Here is a 19,045-nt window from a genome sequence, read left to right as displayed (position 1 = left end):
CCGAAGGACGTGCGGGTTGTTATACTTTCTGGTGATTATGGAGAGACCAACCAACTGCACATTTGTGTACAGGTGTTTGCGTGAAGGTTTTCAGTTTCCTAAAGAAAAAAACCCAGGAGTGGGATTGGGGAGTTATGGGCTAAGTACCTGACGGACTTGATTACAAATGCTCAACGGTTCTCTAGAGTGGCTGTGCCATGTCGCATCCCTGGGAGTGTGATTTCGTTTGAGAGAGAGGACATGGAGGTCCGGAGAAGTGACAGGACTCCCTTCTGATCACAAGGCAAAAGAGGAACTGTGGGGAGGGGAGCTAGAGAATGGTCAGTTCCCAGTCCTGCACATTTTCATTAAACAGATTTAATGCTGTTCATTTCACAGATTCCTCCAGGCGACTGTTTGAGGGGAGAGGTCTATTTGTTGGCTTGTTTACTTATTTACTGGCCTCATTTTACAGGTGAAGAGACAGGTGGGAGGTGGGTGTAGGAAAGCAAATGACCTCCCCGGGGTCACACGGCTCACCCAAGATGGATGGAGTTGGACTCCAAGGTCAGCCTCCATCCTTGTGCACAGTTCCCTCCGATTGCTGGAAGTCACAGCCAGAGGTTTATCTTGAATCAATCAACATTGCCACCCGTATGCTTATGCTCTGTTACAGAGAAAACATTCCCATGCTTTCCTAGCACGAACTGTGTTTATCAATAACTGTTCCTCAATTGCTTCAATTTTCACATTATTAAAAAGCTAAAACCTGTCTCACTTGTCGCTTTCTTCTCTCTGCTTGGAATGGGTTTTTCTTTTTTGTAACTGGGGCTGGGACTGAAAAATGAGAGAAGGATTTGGGTCTGGTGCCCACCTTGCCACCAGGCAACTCCCCGCTCCTTGGTCTCCTTCCTGTTGGCATCTCAGCAGCAGGTGGTCCCCAGCCTCAGCCTGGGTCAGGGATGACCGGAGACGACCAGAGACCCACTCCGGTTCCAGCGTCCCAGGAGTGTCCATATCCAGTTTCATGGCTAAAAGATGTTTGATGGTTTTCAGCTCTGGGCTGTCTGTGTCAGAAGGGAAAAGCTGACAGCTCACTTTCAGAATCGGCTTTTATGGGAGCCTCATGTATCTTCTAGGCTAGAGTCCCCGCTTGGGCCCTGAAGGCAAAGAGAAAACAGGAAGGAAGCAACTAGGGAAGGAAGGAGGATAAAGAGAAAGAAAATAATGAAAGGTGAAAAGAAAGAACAAAGAAATGCAGAAAAGAGGGGAAAACCGAAAGAGAGAGAGAGAGAGAAGGAAAGATGGAGAACACCAAGGAACAGGAAAAAAGACATGAAACAGGGTGGTTTGTTTTTCTTTCTTGCTGTTTGTGATAGATTACCCTGGACTAGCTGGAAGGGAACGGAGTAATTGGACCAAGCTAATTAGATCTTCATTTGATTTTGTGTTTGTTTGTTTGACTACTTAGTTTATAACTTGGCAGGGAATTTTATCACATATACTCTGCTAACTGGTTTATCTAAACGGAGATTGAGCATGAACAGAATTGACATTGGATTTGCTGCTTCAGACCACACAGGAGAGGGGAGAAAACCTTTTCAAGCAAATGCGGACGTCTAGGTGCAGTAGCAGACCTAACAGGGGACCTCAACAGCCTCTCGGAGTCCCAGGGACGGCAGTGTTGTTGGTAAGCAGGAATCGGCTGAGCAAACACAGAGTGAGCAGTGTGGTACCCACTTACAAACTTGGAATTCACAGGCAGATCTGAGTTTAATTCCTGGCTTGACTACTATCTTTTTTGTCCTCTCTGAGCCTCAGTGTTCCCGCCTGTGGAACGGGATACTAATGCTACCCAACTGGGCAGAGGCAAGGATTCAATAGCAGCAAGAAGTAGCAAGCGGATTCTTTGCAGCAAGTACAGCTTTTAGGAAGGGCTTGGTTCCCTATTCCTCCTTGGTCCGTTGTTGACCAAAACGAACACCAAGGCTCTAGGCTACGCCCCAATCCTTTACAACCTGGTTCCCATTAGAACCAAATTCTGGGACTGCAGCAACATACCTTTTCGGTTTCCCAATTAGCAAATTATATTGGATTTCAGTTTCCCTATTGGCAAATTACACTGGATTTTAGTTTCCCCATTGGCAAATTATGTTGGATTTCAGTTTCCCTATTGGTAAATCCTGTTCCAAGCAATGACTTATAGGGCTGGGCATTTGCAGTCCCTGGAACGTACACTCTCTCACTTTTGGGTTTCCCTTGCACTTTGGCCTCTGTGACCATTCTTACAGGGCCTCTAACTTCAGGTCAGGCATCTTACTCTCTGGGTTTCTTCTTCCCTGGCTGAGCTTTGTGACACTCCATGGGGCTCACTTGGCAACGTCTCCTATCCTACTCAGGGACCATGACGTGCTGTGTCGTCTATGTTGGTTTATGTGATTGTCAGAATGCCTTGAATGTAGGAGTTTGCTTCTGTCTCTGATCTCCAGTTCCTAACGGGATACCTGGTTGTGGCCAGCTTTTCATTAAAAAGCTTTGGTCCTCGGGACACCTGGGTGGCTCAGTGGGTTGAGCATCCAACTTCGGCTGAGGTCATGATCTTGCTGTTTGTGAGTTCGAGCCCCGCGTCAGGCTCGCTGCTGTCAGCACAGAGCCCACTTTGGATCCTCTGTCCCACCCCCCGCCCCTCCCCGACTTGCGCTCTCCCCAAGGTAAGTATTTTAAAAAAAGACCTGTGTTCCTAGCAGTAAGAGATTATCCAAGGGATTTTCAACGAGGCCATGGTTGGTATTATGGGAGGGACAATTCTTTATTGATAAGACTGTCCCACATACTGCAGGGCATGGAGCTTCCCTGGCCTCTACCTGCTAAACGTCAATTGTGTCCTCAAGTCACTGTGACCATCAAAAAATGCCTCTATACTTTTACAGAGCTCCTAAGGGGGCAGAGCTACCCCAGCCGAGAACCGCTGAAGTAACCCATTTGGTTTCAAGGAAAAGGATGTCAAGATTCAGACCAATAGTGCAAAGCCATGCCCCAAACACCACTTTTCTTGACTGTGGTTTGATTTCTATCAGTGTTCTATTTCTCAGTGTTTTCTTTTTTAAAATTCTGTTGGTTTTATTATTTCTACCCTATACTGAAACAAATCCACCCTTTGGCTTTGAAGATCCTGCTTTAATTTCCCAATGTGCAAACCATTATCTTGTACGGGGAGACGGTGGGGGGGAAATGACCAATTATCCCACGGGCAGAAACCAGAGGGCCTCAGTGCTCTTGGCTGCATAGAGTTCTGAGTGAGGAGTCAGAATGCCCGATTTCCCCCATGGAGGCTGTGCCAACATACTTTCCTGAGACTTCCCAGACCAAGCAATTTGACTCACGGATTCCAAGAATTCAGACAGGAAAGCCCTCACTCTTCTTTCCAGGGCTGCATTTATGTGGTGATTCTGATGGAAGCAAATGGAGGAGCGGAGGAGTGTCTCAATCAGTGCAATCATTACCACAGCTCAGTGTTGAGAAACTCCTCGCAGATGCTGATAGGTAAGGAGGGGCCCCATGTGATCTGGTTCTTTGTCAGTCTGAGGATCGGCTGAGACCTACAATTTAGAGGGAAGACATTTGGATTTATGGCTGAAACCCGACCTGAGGTTTTCTGCCTCTGCAGCTCAAGTCTTTGTGACCTGGATCAAATGCAATTCTCCTTTCAGAGCTTCACCCTGACAGGAGTGAACTCACATAGTTATTGGTGGTAATCTCATCAGATAATAATGAGAGAGCTGTTTGTCTTTTCCAGGCAGCATACCATGGCAGAGAACACCAGCCCCCACCAGCGACCAAGGTTTCTTTCTTTATCCTGGATGCATGGCTGAACCTCATCTTAGCCCCCTTGCACTTGGAGAGGGGGAGCCAATGGAAGGTGGCGGTGTGGAGTATCTCCCTTGCAGGGCACTGCCTTCTCTCCTTCTGTGGCAGCCTTGGAGGTCCCATGTTGGAGATGGCAGTGCCACAAGATGGGAGGAGTCTTGGCCCTAAATCACTGTGAAGAAGGCTGCCCCCTGAACACTTGGTTAGACTTTGGAGTGGGCAAGAAGACGGTCTCAAACTCAGTGGCTTAGCAATAAAGCTGGACTTGTTACAGATGTGGGTGGTAGCCTACCCTGATGACACTGACCTTGCCTTCTCCCTGCCTCCCATTCCTTTGCTCTTAGCAGAGATTCTGAAGACAATGCTCAGAACTGATGTGCTCCATTACCCAATATAGTTTGATTCCCAAGTCCACCCCACCCCCATTAGAGCACCATTGCTATTTGAGAGACGAACCTATGGTTGGACTCTGTTTCTGGAACTTTCTGTGGCCTCAGGAAGGTCATGTTACAGCTGAGGAAACTGAACTCAGAGAAGGCAAGTGGGACTAACAGAACCAGGGGTAGTGGATTATTGTGGAGATTAGATGGGACCAGGGGTGGGAAGCATCTGGCACATAGAACGTGCTCAATAAAGGTCCATCACAACATTTTTCCTTCTCGCTGAAGAACAAAGAGCTTTATTTCCTGTCGAGGGAATCACAGAGCACAGGGAATAGTTAAGAAATTGTGGGAGAGGTATGTAGGCATTTCCTGATTCCCTCATCCCAATTCCCTCACCCCATTTAAGAACTCATCTTTTGGGGGTACCCTGGACTGGAAGAAGAGTTGTTGTTGTTTTAGTCTTGGTTCCTTGGACAAGTAACTGCTCTTCTCTGGACTTGAGTTTCTCTTTAGAATGGCGGGGTTGGACTAAATGACCTCCAAGAGCCCTCCAGCTCTGCCAGAGTGAAATTCCATGTTAATGTCAGAAGACTGAAGGACTGTGGAGAGAAAGGCATCAAGGATGGGGAGTAGGCTGGAACGGAGGCTTAGCGGTATCATATAACATGTCCCAAAGGACATAAGCCATGCTCCAAGGTCATACAGAAAAGATTTACAGTCTTGGAGTTCATAAATAATCCCTGGATAGCGGAGTCTTTTAAATATCCGATGACACTGGATGCCACAGTAGGGAAGAAAGCCCATTCTTCTTACAAACTCTAGTGTTATTGTGAACTTTTGCAAGAATGGATTCAGGCTTGCTTTCTTTTCCTTCTCTGGTCTTTTTCTTCTTCCCCCCTCTCTTCTTCCTCCTCTCTCCCCTCTTTCTCTCTAGGTTCCTCCCCCTCCCTTCTCCTCTCCTTGTCCTGCTTTGCTAGTGACAACTACTTTCCCATTTTTCAAGAACTTTGCTTCTTTCACGGGTCTTTGATGCATGCATTTTATTAGCTAGTTTCCAACCCAACTTATTTAACTTAGGTACATTTTTTTTTCTACCTCTTATTTAGACTTAGCCATTTCTCCAGATACTATGGGGAGAGAATCAGGTCACTTTTTGATTAAACAATCTTGGTGACTTAATCACAACACTAATAACAGACTGACTCGTTTATACATTCAAAAGAGTGTCAGGCGCCATGATTTTAACTACTATTTCAGGCAGCTGAGATTGTTGCAGAAAGAGATTATGGTGGGGGGAGGCAATTCTGGAAAAAAACAAGTTGAAGACAAATCGGCTCTTTCCAACACTGTTTATAGTCTTTAGGGATAATTGTGAATTCCAAGTTTTTGGGGACAAAATCATTAACTCTGACATTCCAATCAACCTTGAAATTAACTCCAATCTGAAACTTCAGCCACTGGGCAGGCATTTTTTGATGTGCAATCATGTGCTTTTTTTTTTCTTTGGAGTAGAAAATTAAGAGCACAATTTGGAATCATAGAGACAGTGTTACCATAGCATTTTATTCCCAAGGTGGCCTTAATCACAATTACAGGGACACAATTGCAGGGAAATAGAGATTTCACCTGTTTTAGGCCTCCTTCCTTCCCTTCGTCCTTAATACATACAGGTTGCATATTTTGACTAGAAACCACAACATCCCCAATTCTTAGCACAGTGCCCAGGATTTGTCAAAATGTCAAATGATTTCATTTTCTCAGCCACCCTGCAACCGAAGTATCACTATCACCATTTAGAAATGAGATTGCGGTAACTTTTGGACTTCAAAGTGGTAGAACCAAGATTTGATTCCTAGTCTGATTCCAAAACTTCTCTTTCCACTTTTGTGCCCAGAAAGCCCTTCCAGTAAGACCTCAGACAATTGAATGTAGTTGGGGAGAGAAGATTAAAACTGGGAACCAAACGTTAACGATGGAAGACAGGACCAAGGGACCAATGAGTATTTGGGCTCAAATGTCAAGGCCTCTAAGCTTTCCTCTTTTGTGATGGGAAATGTATGAAGGGGACCATGCCGTCCCTGTTTGTCCTCTGTATCTACTCTCTTCTGATTCACTCCGTGCCCAGAGAGTCTATAACATCTATGGAATTTATCACCCTGGCTCTTTTTCCTGTTTTCCAGTTGAGTCAGGCCATAAAGCACAGCAGGATAGTCAAGGGCAGAAAAGAGAGAGGGTGAGGACTTAGACTTTCTACTCCTTCCCTGTCTTGCCGTGGGTAGGGCAATGGCTGCATCCCTGTACAACAGCAATGCCTGTTGGGCAGTCCCTGTCTCCCAGCTTCCGGTATCACTGGGCTCCAGTAATGCTGATCCCTTTCCTTGCCCTTTTAGCTGGTGGGGTAGCAGTAGCTTTTTGCAATCCTGAGTCTCTGGCTATGTTGCTATCCCACATTGGTTCCCTTAACGCTGTCCACACCTCTGTAAATAATCTCTTCTGTAAGTTTTCTTCAGTTAAACACATTGTTCTGTTCCTTGCCAGGACACTGATTGACACAGGGAATGTTGGACTGTATAATTGCAGATTACGTGTTAACATGGACTGGTCAAGCAAAGCCTCTCTCCTGAAGCCAGGGACACATCTGCTTAAGTGATGGGAAGTATGTGAACAGAGGCTAATAATTTCGATAGCTCTATTTAGGCATTATAGCTGTAATGCCTTCACTCTACCGTCCATTCGTTCATTTATGTTTGTTCAATAAGTCAATAATATTTTGGGGGGGTGGCCACTGTGTGCCAGGCAGTCTTCCAAGCTCTGAAATTTAGATCGGAAATAAAACTGACAAACCAGCTGGGGGAGTGGAGTTTTCCTACCAGCTCAAGAAGAGTCATTCTCTCTCTTTTCTCAGATGGGGAAGTAGAAGAGGATAGAGAGTAGGGCTGTGTGGCTGTATGTTTGCTCAAAAAATTAACCACCCCCCCCCCCAGCAAATATTTCCTACTAGTATTTGGGTCACCAAATCCCAACTCTTCTGAGGGTGAGGTATTTCTTGCTACTTGAAACCATATTGGTTCCTTAGTCTGCTGATACTAATCCCAACAAATTTAATCTGGGTCAAAGACTAATGATGTAGGCTTCTTTCCAGGAGCAAAATAAACTTTCCATACAATCATGGACTGAATTTGACATGGGCTATTGCTCAGCTGAAGAGATGGACTCATTTTTATATTCGCAATGTCAGATCCAGAAAACACCTAATGCATGGGAAGTTCCTGATACAGCATTTAGCACATAATACAGATCCAACAGGTATTGTTATTTAATCCTCATTATCAACCTACAAGTTAGGGGAGAATTATTATTTTTTAAAGAGTTTGTTAGAGTCTTACGTATTTGACATTTTTTTTTTTTTAATGCTTCTTTATTTTGAGAGAAAGAGACCAAGTACGAGCTGGGGGTGGGGGGGGGGGGGGGGCAGAGAGGGAGACACGGCATCCGAAGCAGGCTCCAGGCTCTAAGCTGTCTGCACAGAGCCCCATGTGGGGCTTGAACTCACGATCTGTGAGCTCATGACCTGAGCCAAAGGCGGACACTCAACTGACTGAGCCACCCAGGTGCCCCTGTATTTGACACATTTCTGAAAGCTGTCATAAATGTTTTTAAAGTTCATTTTTTAATTGTATATTGAACTTGTGAATTTAGTGGTCTTATTAAATTCACATGTTAACTCTAACAGTTTGCTCATAGATTCTTTCCGATTTTCTACATATACCATTAATGTCATCTGGGTGTAATATCCTTATTAATTCCTTTCCCACTCTTGTGCTCTTTTTATTTCCTCTCAACTTATTGCACTGGCTAAAACCTCCAGTGTTTTGCTGAACAGAAACAGTGATAGTGCAAACATCAGATTTCACTCCATTGGACCAGGGACACATGGTTTCCTCAGCTAAACCTTTCGGCTGAGAAATATGGCAGACGTAACGTATACGTAATTTCAGTTATATAAATGTAAATGTTATGCATTGATAAAAATTTGGCATCACACCTGTGCAAGGTATGCAACATACCTATTGTCACTTGAGAAGCACTCCCTCAGTGTGTTTACCAATTAGCTTCTTTAGCATCCTCTTTACCAGTCAGTATGATTCTCAGGGATTAGAGGGGAGGCTTTCTAGTTGTCCAATCTTGATAATATTACATACAAGGTTTAACGTTCTTGTCTGGCTAATCTATCTCACTTTCTCCACAATGTTCCCAAGAGAACTACACACTAACACGATGAGAAGCAAAGAATTTTCGTTATGAGTTGCCTAACTATTCTACTCGCTAACGTAGGACCACAAGGAGTCCTTCATGAAACGGCTCGGATGAACTCAGCAGCTGAGGGACCTGTAAGTTTACCCTCATACTACTTATTACACATGTGTTTTGTCATTATTTGTTCAGTGATATTCCCAGGAGCCGACAGACCAAAGATCATGCACGCCTTATCTGTTCACTGCTCTATCCTAAGATCCCAGCAAGTACCTGGCATAGATCTACCATTTGTTGACTTTTAACTAGTATGGGAGGTGTCAAAAATGTTCCTCCATCTATGTGACACAAAGCCCCAGTTCATTCATTCATTGTTTAGTCATTCAATAACTATTTGAGGACATGCTATGTGCCAGCATCTATGTTACCCCTTTTCTATCCAATATATCATTTAGTTCTCTCAACATCCCTTCAACATAGACATTATTACCCCCATTTGATAGATGAGTAAACTGGGGCTCGGTTTTAACAGAGTTCACATCCAAATCAACACTATTTGAATCGAAAAGCAATGTTTTGCAAAAGAAAAAAAAATGACAACAGACACAAAGAATATGGTGGGGTGAAGGTGTAGTAAGGCCTGGTCACAGCTTTGGAGGATCTGAATGGGTGTGATGTGGCACCAGCAGGGACTATTATATTTGAAAGCCAAAGTAATACGTGTCAGTCAGAAGCTCTAGACTTTAAGAAAAAAAAGAATTGTGGTGAGAAGAACCGTCCAATGGGAGAATGGTCAGCTTAGTGCCGCGAGCTCCCGTGTTGTCATTCTGGGATGGACCCTCTACTAAGGTATGAATCCCATGATGCCAACCTTGCCTTTTAGGGGCTCATAGTCTTGATGTGGGAGCAGCACAAGTCATTTGCTTGTTTACTGCTTGAGAGGGCAGCCCAAGGTACTATGGAGGCACAGACATAGGAGTGCATGACAACTCCTTCTCTACCAAGACTTCCTTGAGAAATCTGGATGTAGTTAGAGAAAGACCTTGTGAGAAAAGTAGGCGAGGTCTAGATGAAGAAGAGAAAGGTATTCCAGGAAGAGGGATTGGCACATGAAAGAGGCCCGATGCCTCAAGTGCCTGTAGAGTAGATCTGGAGAAAAATGCTAGTAACTCAGTTGGGTGAAAGCTTAGGATCACACGCTGAGGCAATGACCTGGACAAACAAGCCTCAGATCTTGAAAGGTCTTGCAAGACCTCCCAAGGAGGTCGGATTTCTCCTTGTGACCCACAGGGCAGAGTTCTAAGCCGAGGCCTACCCATAGCTGACAGCCCGTCTCCTCCATGCATCCCAGTGTCTCTTAGCTAGCCTTGCTTCTGGCCTCAGTGTGGAAAATGTGTTAATTAGTGATGAAAACCATTGTGTTCTCCAGGCCTGTAAAGGCTTCCTGGGAGCACTTTGCAGAAAGAAGTCCTGGCTGTTGCTGTCAACATTTCATGTGACTCCTGTAATAACAGTATCCTGGGTCCCCAGGCAGTTTTCTCTTCTCCTGGGTGTGCCTGCCTCAGTGTCACTCAGAGAATCACATCACTGTGGCCTGGTGCTCCAGTGTGCACAGATCCATTCAGGCCTGGAACCCGTCAGAGACACAGGGAATTAGATGTGTCAGGAAGAGAGGGGCAGGGCCATATATCCGGGACAGTTTCCATACAGCTTTTTGGCTCCTCGTGGTGTTTGTGGAAAAAGAACATTTTTTGCTAAGGAGTGAGGTGCTCTTTGCTACCACCATTTTTTTTTTTTTTTTTTTGCCCCCAGAGGTTGTTCTTGTATTTATCTGTTCATGACTTTGAAAATATGTAATAAACCCATTTGTATTTTAGCTGTAGTACCAACGAAATTATGCTCAGCTAGTGCCAATCCTCTTCTGGCAAACCTTTCCAAGCATTCAGCAACAGACAGCAACATTTGTTGGGTGGAAAGAAAAAAAGATCCAGACGTTTAGGACACACGTTGAGGGGTATGTGAAAACTCAAAATGTGATTCACTCGGAGAGGCATCTCAATCCCCATTTCACAGATGTGTAATTGGGCAAATCGCCTTAGCAGGGAACCTCAGGAGTTAGGACAAATTCCTCCCCCCTCCCTACCCACCATTGCGAACTAGTCTCCACTCGCATCTAACTGGTTACTGTGAAACCTATTCATCAACGCACCCTATCTCTAGATCCATTTTTCACTCTTCTTTACTTGCCATTGACCCAAGAAGGCTGACATCTACAGATCACAGGACCCAGGCTCTTCTGACCTCTACCTTCCAGTTGGCCTTGGCCAGTGAGAGGTGCTGGCTCAAGATCAAAGAGTGGAAGGATAGAGAGGCTGGGTATGCTATTCCCTACCCTGCCTCCCCCAGTTTAGCCATGTTCTGTAGAAACAGTGTTCCTGGCACAGCTCCTTTTGGATCAGCCATCTTCTCTGGCTTCTGATATCTCTGGGCTCTTATAATACCATTCCTTTCCCTTGTCCCCTCAGGTCTGGGGGTGGCGATACCTTCTTTTTCTTGGTTGGGCCTCATTCCCTTAACCCTGCCCATACCACTCAGGATGAACTTATTATTAAGTAAAATCCTTCTGAGTGTGCCTGTGCCCTGCCAGACCCACAGTGACAAAGTCACCAAGCCTCTTAATTTTATTTCCCCAGGATCTCTCTCTTCTTTTCCCCACTAATGACTCTCTTCATTTCTGGGTTAGATTTATTAGATAGAGTCCTCCCCGTCTCCAGTCTGGCCAGCTCCTTTCATCCTCATGCTACAGTCAGATAGTTTCCTAGATCATGCATGCAAGCATGCCATGTTCCAAATTAAGATCTTTCCATGGCTCTTCACTTCTCTTCAGGTCAAAGCCAAGCTCTGCCTGTCCACAAAGCCCTCCATGGCATGGCCTCAGCCAGCCTCTCCTTCCTGGCTGCTCCTCTTTAGGGGTTCCATGCTACAGCTATGAGGAAGCACTAGCCGCCTTCCAGGCCCATCCAGCATGCTTATGCTCTCCCAAGAAAATGGCTGCACAACTGGTATTTATTGAGCACTTACTATGCACCAGGCACAAACATAGGAATTTTTTGTTAATGGGCAATTCAATTTAATTCTCACATCAACCCAACTTGGCATCTGATTTATGGTCTCCATTTTACAGGTGGGGAATCTGGGGACAGCTCTGGGAGGGAAACTGCCATCATCATTCAGCTGAGAAGCAGTAGAGACAGGTTTTAAATCCAGGCATCCCAGCTCAGAGGGTCACAAACTGTAGTCAATGGGAGCTCAAAAACCAATTATTCTTTTAGATCCAGCTCAGAGCTCACCTCTACTGAGGCATTTCTCCTGATGTCCTCCAACAGAAGAAGCCATTCCCTTATCTGGGTTTCTACATGTGTTTCCTCAACTCAAGCCAATGTATTGCGATCCGCTGTTTCCGTTCCTGTGGATGGAGTCCCACGAACTGAGAGAGAACTTCCTAAGGAAAGGCCATCAGCTTTCTGTACAAGGCAGGCACCAGGTTAGGCTCTGAGCACACTGTATGAGTTTAGTAATTGGGGACTGAATGGGTGGATGAGTACATTTGAAAACATGGCCACCTAGCTCAAGCCACTATCTGTGTCTATCAGAAAAGGGAAAGTCAGTTCCAAAGCCCCCAGAGACTTTGTTCAATGTTAAAAGTCACTGAAATGGGGGCGCCTGGGTGGCTCAGTCGGTTAAGCGGCCAACTTCGGCTCAGGTCATGATCTTGCGGTCCGTGAGTTCAAGCCCCGCGTCGGGCTCTGTGCTGACAGCTCAGAGCCTGGAGCCTGTTTCAGATTCTGTGTCTCCCTCTCTCTGACCCTCCCCCGTTCATGCTCTGTCTCTCTCTGTCTCAAAAATAAATAAACGTTAAAAAAAATTTTTTTTTAAAAAGTCACTGAAATGTATTGAGAATCTAGCGAGTCCCAGGCATTGTTTTAGACCCAGGGTGAGAATAATGGACAAGATAAAGGTGTCTCCCTCACAGAGATGACATTTGTGTTAATCACTACATTAATAAAGTGAATGAAGGAATGGAGTGAGGGAGGAAGGCATATCTTTAGCTGAGATAATATTTTGTAAGGGCTCTAAAGAGCCATAAAGCACCAGGACAGAGAGAAAATAATGGAGGGGGGGAGGGGTGCTTTCCTAGAGAGGATATTTGAGCACAGGCTTAAGGAGGCAGAACCGAAAGTTCTAGGAGGATGTGGGGAGTGAAGCTCAGGCAGAGAAAAAGACAGGTACAAAGGTCTTGAGCAGGAACAAGCCTGTCATGTCTAAGCAGGAGTGGGACCTCCAGTATGGCCAGGGCACGGGCGCTGAGAAGGACGTTTCGGAACATCAGATACTGGAGGGCATCAGAGGTGGTGATTTAAATTTACTCTATGTGTGAGGGAAGATGTTGGTATTTTTGATTAGGACAAAGTCATGATCTGCCTTTCATAACAAAAGATACCTCCCTGGTACCTTTGTGGCTGCTCTGTGGAGAGAATAGGATTTCAGTTCTCAGAGTCTCTTGACCTCCCACTATGCTTAAGGTACATCCTTATAACTGACTAGTTAGTAGTAATAAAATAATGATAAAGTCATTGACCATCCTGAAAGCAATTAGATACTAATAATTTCAACTATGTCTTTTTTGTGTCAATATGATTTCATTTTCTAGTTGTTGAACATGTGCTATTACCAGCCGCTGATGTACTTATATATCTAACTTGTAGGGATGTGAAGAGAATTTAAGATAATGATCGCCCCCCACCCCCGGAAAAAAAAGACAATGAGACCTGGAGAGGCAGAATGATCACATTCCGATCATGTAGCTGGAAAGTAGAACTAAAATTCAAGATTCAGTCTGTCTGCCCGTCTGCCTGGGTTCCTGCCATTCAGCCCTGCCACTTTCCATGGTGTAAAGACTAGCTTCTGGGTCTGCCTGTTATCTTTACCAACCTGTGGAGGCATCAGAGCAGAGCGACTGCTCATATTTGTTTTTTTAATGTTTATTAGTATTCTCACTTCTCTCAACAATCCTGGGAAAGGGGCACTGCTAAAATGATCAATCCTCGCTTTACAAACATGGGTACCGAGGCGTAGAGAGGCGAGCTGGTTTACATGAACCAGAGGAAGGATTGGAACCCGGTTCTGTCTGACTCCAGAGCCCACACTCCCTTCTCTGTGTCCGTGTTGTCCACCAGAGTGTTCTACAACGATAGAAATGTGGAGCAACACAGCAGCCACCCGTGTGGCTACTGGGCACTTGAAATGGGGCCGGTGCAACAAAGGAACTGAACTTTAAGTTCTGTGTAATTTTAATTCGCTTTAAATCATTGCATGTGGCCAGTAGCTACCACAGAAGATGGCTTACCTTATACCATGCAAATTAAGGCAAGGACCAATGACCTACTTCCCCACCTGTCTTTGTCCCTTCCCATCCCAGTCCCCTTTACTTTCACTGATGATGGAGGACTGAGCATACATAGGGCAGCGTGGGGATGGGGGTGGGTGGAGCAAAGACAATCAAAGCCTGTGCCTGCTCTGGCTTCTGTTCAAGGTAGGGAGATTAGATGTGTGCATAAATAACCGAAATACAAAGTTGAAGGTTTAATGTTCTAAGTGCCGTGAGAGTGGGGCTGATAAGAGGTGAGGGGGTATTGGGTCTCCAGGCCCACTCTCTTTCCTTACAGGGCAGTCCACAGCAGGGGGCGGGGGGGGGGCGGAGATAACTGGTGTGAATGTGCCTTGACAATAACGCGCTCCATAAATTGTCAGGCGCCCTGTAGATGGAGCCATCAGCGACGACATTGTCTCCACCTTGAGGGTTGGTGATGGTAACATTCCAAAGACCTGCATTTGTAATCTTACTTGCTCTTCGCAAGCTCACTGTGAGGCGTACAAGGTTTCATCCCCGCTCGGAGGTGTGGCAAGAGGCACTCGGGGTACGCACCTGCCCAGTGACAAACATCTGGTTGGGGCAGAGCTTTGGGTGCAGCCCTGGGTTTCCTGACTCCAGAACCGGGAATCCCTGAGACCCTCTTGCCGCCCTTGGCCAATTTTATGAGTTACTGCTATCCACCCACCCTTATTCCTGGCACAGGCAGACCTCCTAGGGAAATAATTTCCGAGGTTTAGGCAATTCTACAGCAAGCTGGGATGTGCTACAGCTACACCCTTGACCCAGGGCAGGTCTTTTGGATGCACCAAGGTCTTTGTCATTAACAGAGGATGCGCCAGAGAATGAGGTCAGTGGTGAGGCCATCCTGATGTGGCCACAAACAGACCCAGATTCCACAGCCCTGAAGGTTGTCCAAGGGGGCAGGCTTTTTGAGGGACCCGTCAGCATTCCTGGCATCTATTCCCGAAGGATCTCATCCCAGGAGAATCATAAAACTTTGGTGATCTGAAAGGCCCAGAGAGGCTTTCCCATCTTCCGCCAAGCTTCCTCTGTGTATAGAAGGAAAGATCGAGGCCCAAAAAAGGGGAGACAATGTGTACAGCCGAGGGCCAGTTTACTTCCACCGATGTTGTATTAACGCTGTATTTCTTGACCCCCCCAAACAGGTCTCCAGTCCTATCACTTTAGGTCTTTCTTTGGGATTTGTGTAGAAAATCTAATACGAGAGCTCACCACATGCAAATGATCACCTAACAGCATTTGTTGATGTATTTACGAGATGGCTGCCTGATGTCTGCTCAAGGACTTGAGTGTCAGAGACACGAGAGGCCATGGTGCTCATCTATCAAACCCCCTATCTTACAGATGGTTGACCAAAATTCAGCTCCTTTAGTGACTTGCTCAGTTCACATAGCAAGCTGGTGTCTTAACTAAGAGGTCCGTGTCAGTTTTTGGTGCCAGGAGCTCACAACTTCAAAAGCTTTGAGGGGAAGGCACATCTCACTGGCACAGAACTGGCCTTGACAGTTCTGTGTCCTGGGGAGCCCAGCAGCTGACACACACAGATACCCATTGTCCCTAGCTCACCGCGAACGTGGAGTTCATCTCCGTGGTTCTGACGCAAACACAGCTCAGCGCCCTCCTCCGAGGCCCAGTTTCATCCACTGCCTACAGGAAGATGCCCTATATTTCCTAGTACGCCCCAGTTCCTCTCTTCATTTCCCTCTTTACATTTTTATTGTCTATCCCACTCCACTTTGACCTTCTGCTGGATATAGGACCAAGGAAAGGGAATTCGCTGTTTTGAACGCCCACTCCAGGCCAGGATTTGCATGAGTATCTCATTTAAGCCTCTCAACAGCCCATGAAAAAGAGGACGTCATTATGCCTTTCTGGGAAGGCAGGGCGCTAAGTCTCAGAGAGGAGCACTAGCTTGCCCAAGCCCACACAGCACATACTTCATTAATTTAGTTGGTAAAATTTTATTGCACACCTGCTAAGTACCGGGCACTGCTTTAGGTGGAACAAAGCTCTTTATCTCACGGAAAGCTAATGCACTGATGGGAGAGGCAGAAGCAAGTCGACAAGTTTACTTCAAGCTCTGGGAGAGGACTGCTTACTGTCCCATAATTTCCCTAGTTTTGCTCCCACTGCTAATTCCATCAGGAAGTCTCTTTTCCTCACTCTAGGTGTTCAAAGTCCACACACCCTCATGTCTCTTCTCCTCCAGGAACCTTCCTCCAGGCTCTCCAACTGGATCATAAAAGCTAACATATACTGAGCACTTACACGTGTCAGAGAGTAGTCTAAGCTTATCGCATGGTTTAACTCTTTTTATCCTTACAACAACTTCAAGGTCAGCAGTCTTAATATCCACATTTACCGACCAGGAGACTGGGGCTCAGAAAGCTGGCCCTGTCCCATGTTGTCCCCTTACTAGCTGTGTCTAGTAAGGGGTAGAACTAGAATTAGAATGTGGGCAGGCTGTCTCCAAAGCCCACGCATTTAAGTATTATTCTGACTCTGGTGAAAACTCCTTTCGTTCTGAGCCATGTTGAAGGATGCTGGATGAGGCAGCCTGGTGTCAGGGGGAGATCGTCGGAAGAGTAGACAGTGGTCCAGGCCTGAGCTCAAACTCAGGCAATTTTGGCGTCTCTTTGGACCTGGGGTGTTCAAGGCTTAGTAGGAGATTCAAATATTCATCATACAGGATCATCTGTACATACATATCCTCTGGCATAGCCCCTGAGACTCAGAGTAGATGCTCAATGCATGCTTGCTGAAACTCAATTTGGATAAAGCAGATAGGGGTGTCATTTTATCGCTGGCCTCACCCCCACTCTCCAACAAATTAGGTTCCCTTGGTAGTCTGTACTGAGACATGCTGCCTTAGGAAAAGGTGGTACATTTTCCTTGTTCGTTATCTGATTCCTCTACATAGACTTTATGCTAGCTGGACCAGGTCTTAGTCACCATTGTGAACACTCTAGCTCACACAAGACATGGGATAATTTCTTAATGGATGAAAAGATCCCAAGTGGAAAAGACTTTTAAATTTGAACACTTGCCTTTCTGGCCACGTGGCCACAGCTGGTTGGCCTAATCTCAGGCAGGTGTCCACCCTGGTACAATCGATTTCTGCAAGGAGTTTGGAATTGGAACTTCAAGGTGGAGTTGGTTGGCTGTGGGAAACAAGTCACTTCAGTGGTATACGATAACTGTCCATTATGCTCATCGATTCTGAGAGCCTGGGACTCTCATAGGGCACAGTGAGAACTATATCTAACCACCATGCCTGGGGTCTTAGAAGATTCAAAGGTTGGGGGCTGGAATCATCTCAGGCTTCTTTCATTCCCATGTCTGACTGTTGTTCCTGGGGCTATCAGCTGGAGGCCTTGGTTTCTTTCCATGTTGTTTCACCACGTGGGCTAGTTTGGGCTCCCTCACAGCTTGGTGACTAGGTTCTAAGAGTAAGCATGACTAAAGGGAAAGCCCAGGTGGAAGCCATATTGCTTTTATGACTTAGCCTTAGATGTCATGCAATGTCAGTCATGATATGCATTCTCTTTACCAAGGCAGTCATAAAGTCCTGCCCAGCTTCATCAGAGGGACAAACAGACTTCCTCTTGATGGGGAGTAGCAACTTTCTGGAAGGACATGTAGGACTGAAAATACTTGGGTAGTTAATTTGAAAAACATGGTCTGCCACAGGTGCTAAAACAGTCATTTGGGGTGCAGCCATGATGGGTTATGTGCATGAAGAAAAGTCAAAGATGGCTTTAGAGGGAAAGGGGCTGTTGAATAGAGCAGATAAACCAGGGATTGAAGACAATACCATTTGGCCAGAGAGTCAGGGTGTTGCAGGTTGGGTTCTCCAAGGGAGATCCTTAGAGTTTGGGGTACAAGATGTTTATGAAGGAACAGCATCTGTGAAAGGAAGTAACGTGAGGAGAAGCTGACCTGTGATAGGGGTCCAACCAAGCTTTAGCCAACACAATGGGTACTGTGTTTACCACTCAGTGTTGGCCTTGTCAGTCTGAGTGACTGGGCCTTTTTGTGCTGCCTAGCTTAGTCGTGGAATGCGGGCCACTGCAGCAAGGGCATGACCTTGGAGGAGGCTGACCTCTATAGCTATGGCAGACCCCCTGAGGAGTGGAGAGCTGGAAGCTGCCTGCTGATGGCACTCTCCTAGGTTATGTGGCAAGTTTTTTCTAGAAGGGGGGGAATCTGTGCCCTGCATCTCTCTGTTTGCCACAAGGGGGAGGACTTTCCAGTTCTTGTGATCTGGTTTGTCTGTCCTACAAGTGGGTTTAATAAAACACCCTTCCATATTTATGATACACCACTCTTCATTGAGTTGAATTAATTTACACATCCTGCAACCCAATATACCAGCCTAAGGCTCTGGGTCTCAGTATCTCTACCTATAAAGCAAGGGGGTTGGATGGGTCTTCCTGTTTTGAAATCTGGTGATTCTTATCCACTTGTCCACTGCCTTTTACAGGGCCAGCTCTGTAGCAAGTGGAACACAGCTCACTTGTTGAGAGCCTCTTATCAGATACAGACCCAGACAGACACAGTCTGGCTTAGCTGTTCATGTGATTTATTCACCCCATTCTGAAAAAAGCACCAGGTGATATCTGAGCTACGGCAACAGCCAGCTGGCTCCCAACACATTCCAGGTATAAAAATAGTTCATAAGGAGCACCAAGTTCCAATAATTCTGACTTCAGTCCTTAGAAACCCCATAATGGCCCGGAAAATGATGGCAAACCCAGGTTCTGCCATGAGCCTCCAGGGTCTCTCTTTGCAAGGTACAGCAACGCTACTTCAAGCAGATTGCTGAGGGCACTGAGGGCGCTGAGGACGTGGATTCTAGGCAATTCCAGCAATCAGACACTTGGCCCTAATGCTCTTCTTCCAAAAAGCAGAGTAGCATAAATTTGGATGACACACAATACTGGGGTTATACAAACCTGGATTTCATTTCTGTATCTGCCGTGTACTGACCATTAACTTTAGTCTCACTTTGTAGGTTTCCCTACCCTAAAAGTGTTTCCAAAATCTATCTCACAGGCTTATTTTGAACACTAAAAAGATAAAGCATTTATCAACACCAGGCATATCC

The 19,045-nt window shown here is 45.9% G+C and overlaps 1 long non-coding RNA gene across 1 annotated transcript; it reads left to right on the top strand.

Moving 5' to 3' along the window:
• Positions 1–231: 231 nt before the first annotated feature.
• On the top strand, positions 232–4,505 carry LOC125912561 (uncharacterized). The gene is made up of 3 exons (XR_007454779.1): positions 232–1,669; positions 3,408–3,522; positions 3,776–4,505. It is a non-coding gene; the product is annotated as an uncharacterized LOC125912561 (long non-coding RNA).
• Positions 4,506–19,045: the final 14,540 nt, after the last annotated feature.

Source organism: Panthera uncia (genome assembly GCF_023721935.1).
Source record: "Panthera uncia isolate 11264 chromosome C1 unlocalized genomic scaffold, Puncia_PCG_1.0 HiC_scaffold_4, whole genome shotgun sequence".
NCBI lineage: Eukaryota > Metazoa > Chordata > Mammalia > Carnivora > Felidae > Panthera > Panthera uncia.
The sequence above is the reverse complement of the archived record's forward strand: the minus strand, read 5'-3'. Positions and strand labels throughout refer to the sequence as shown.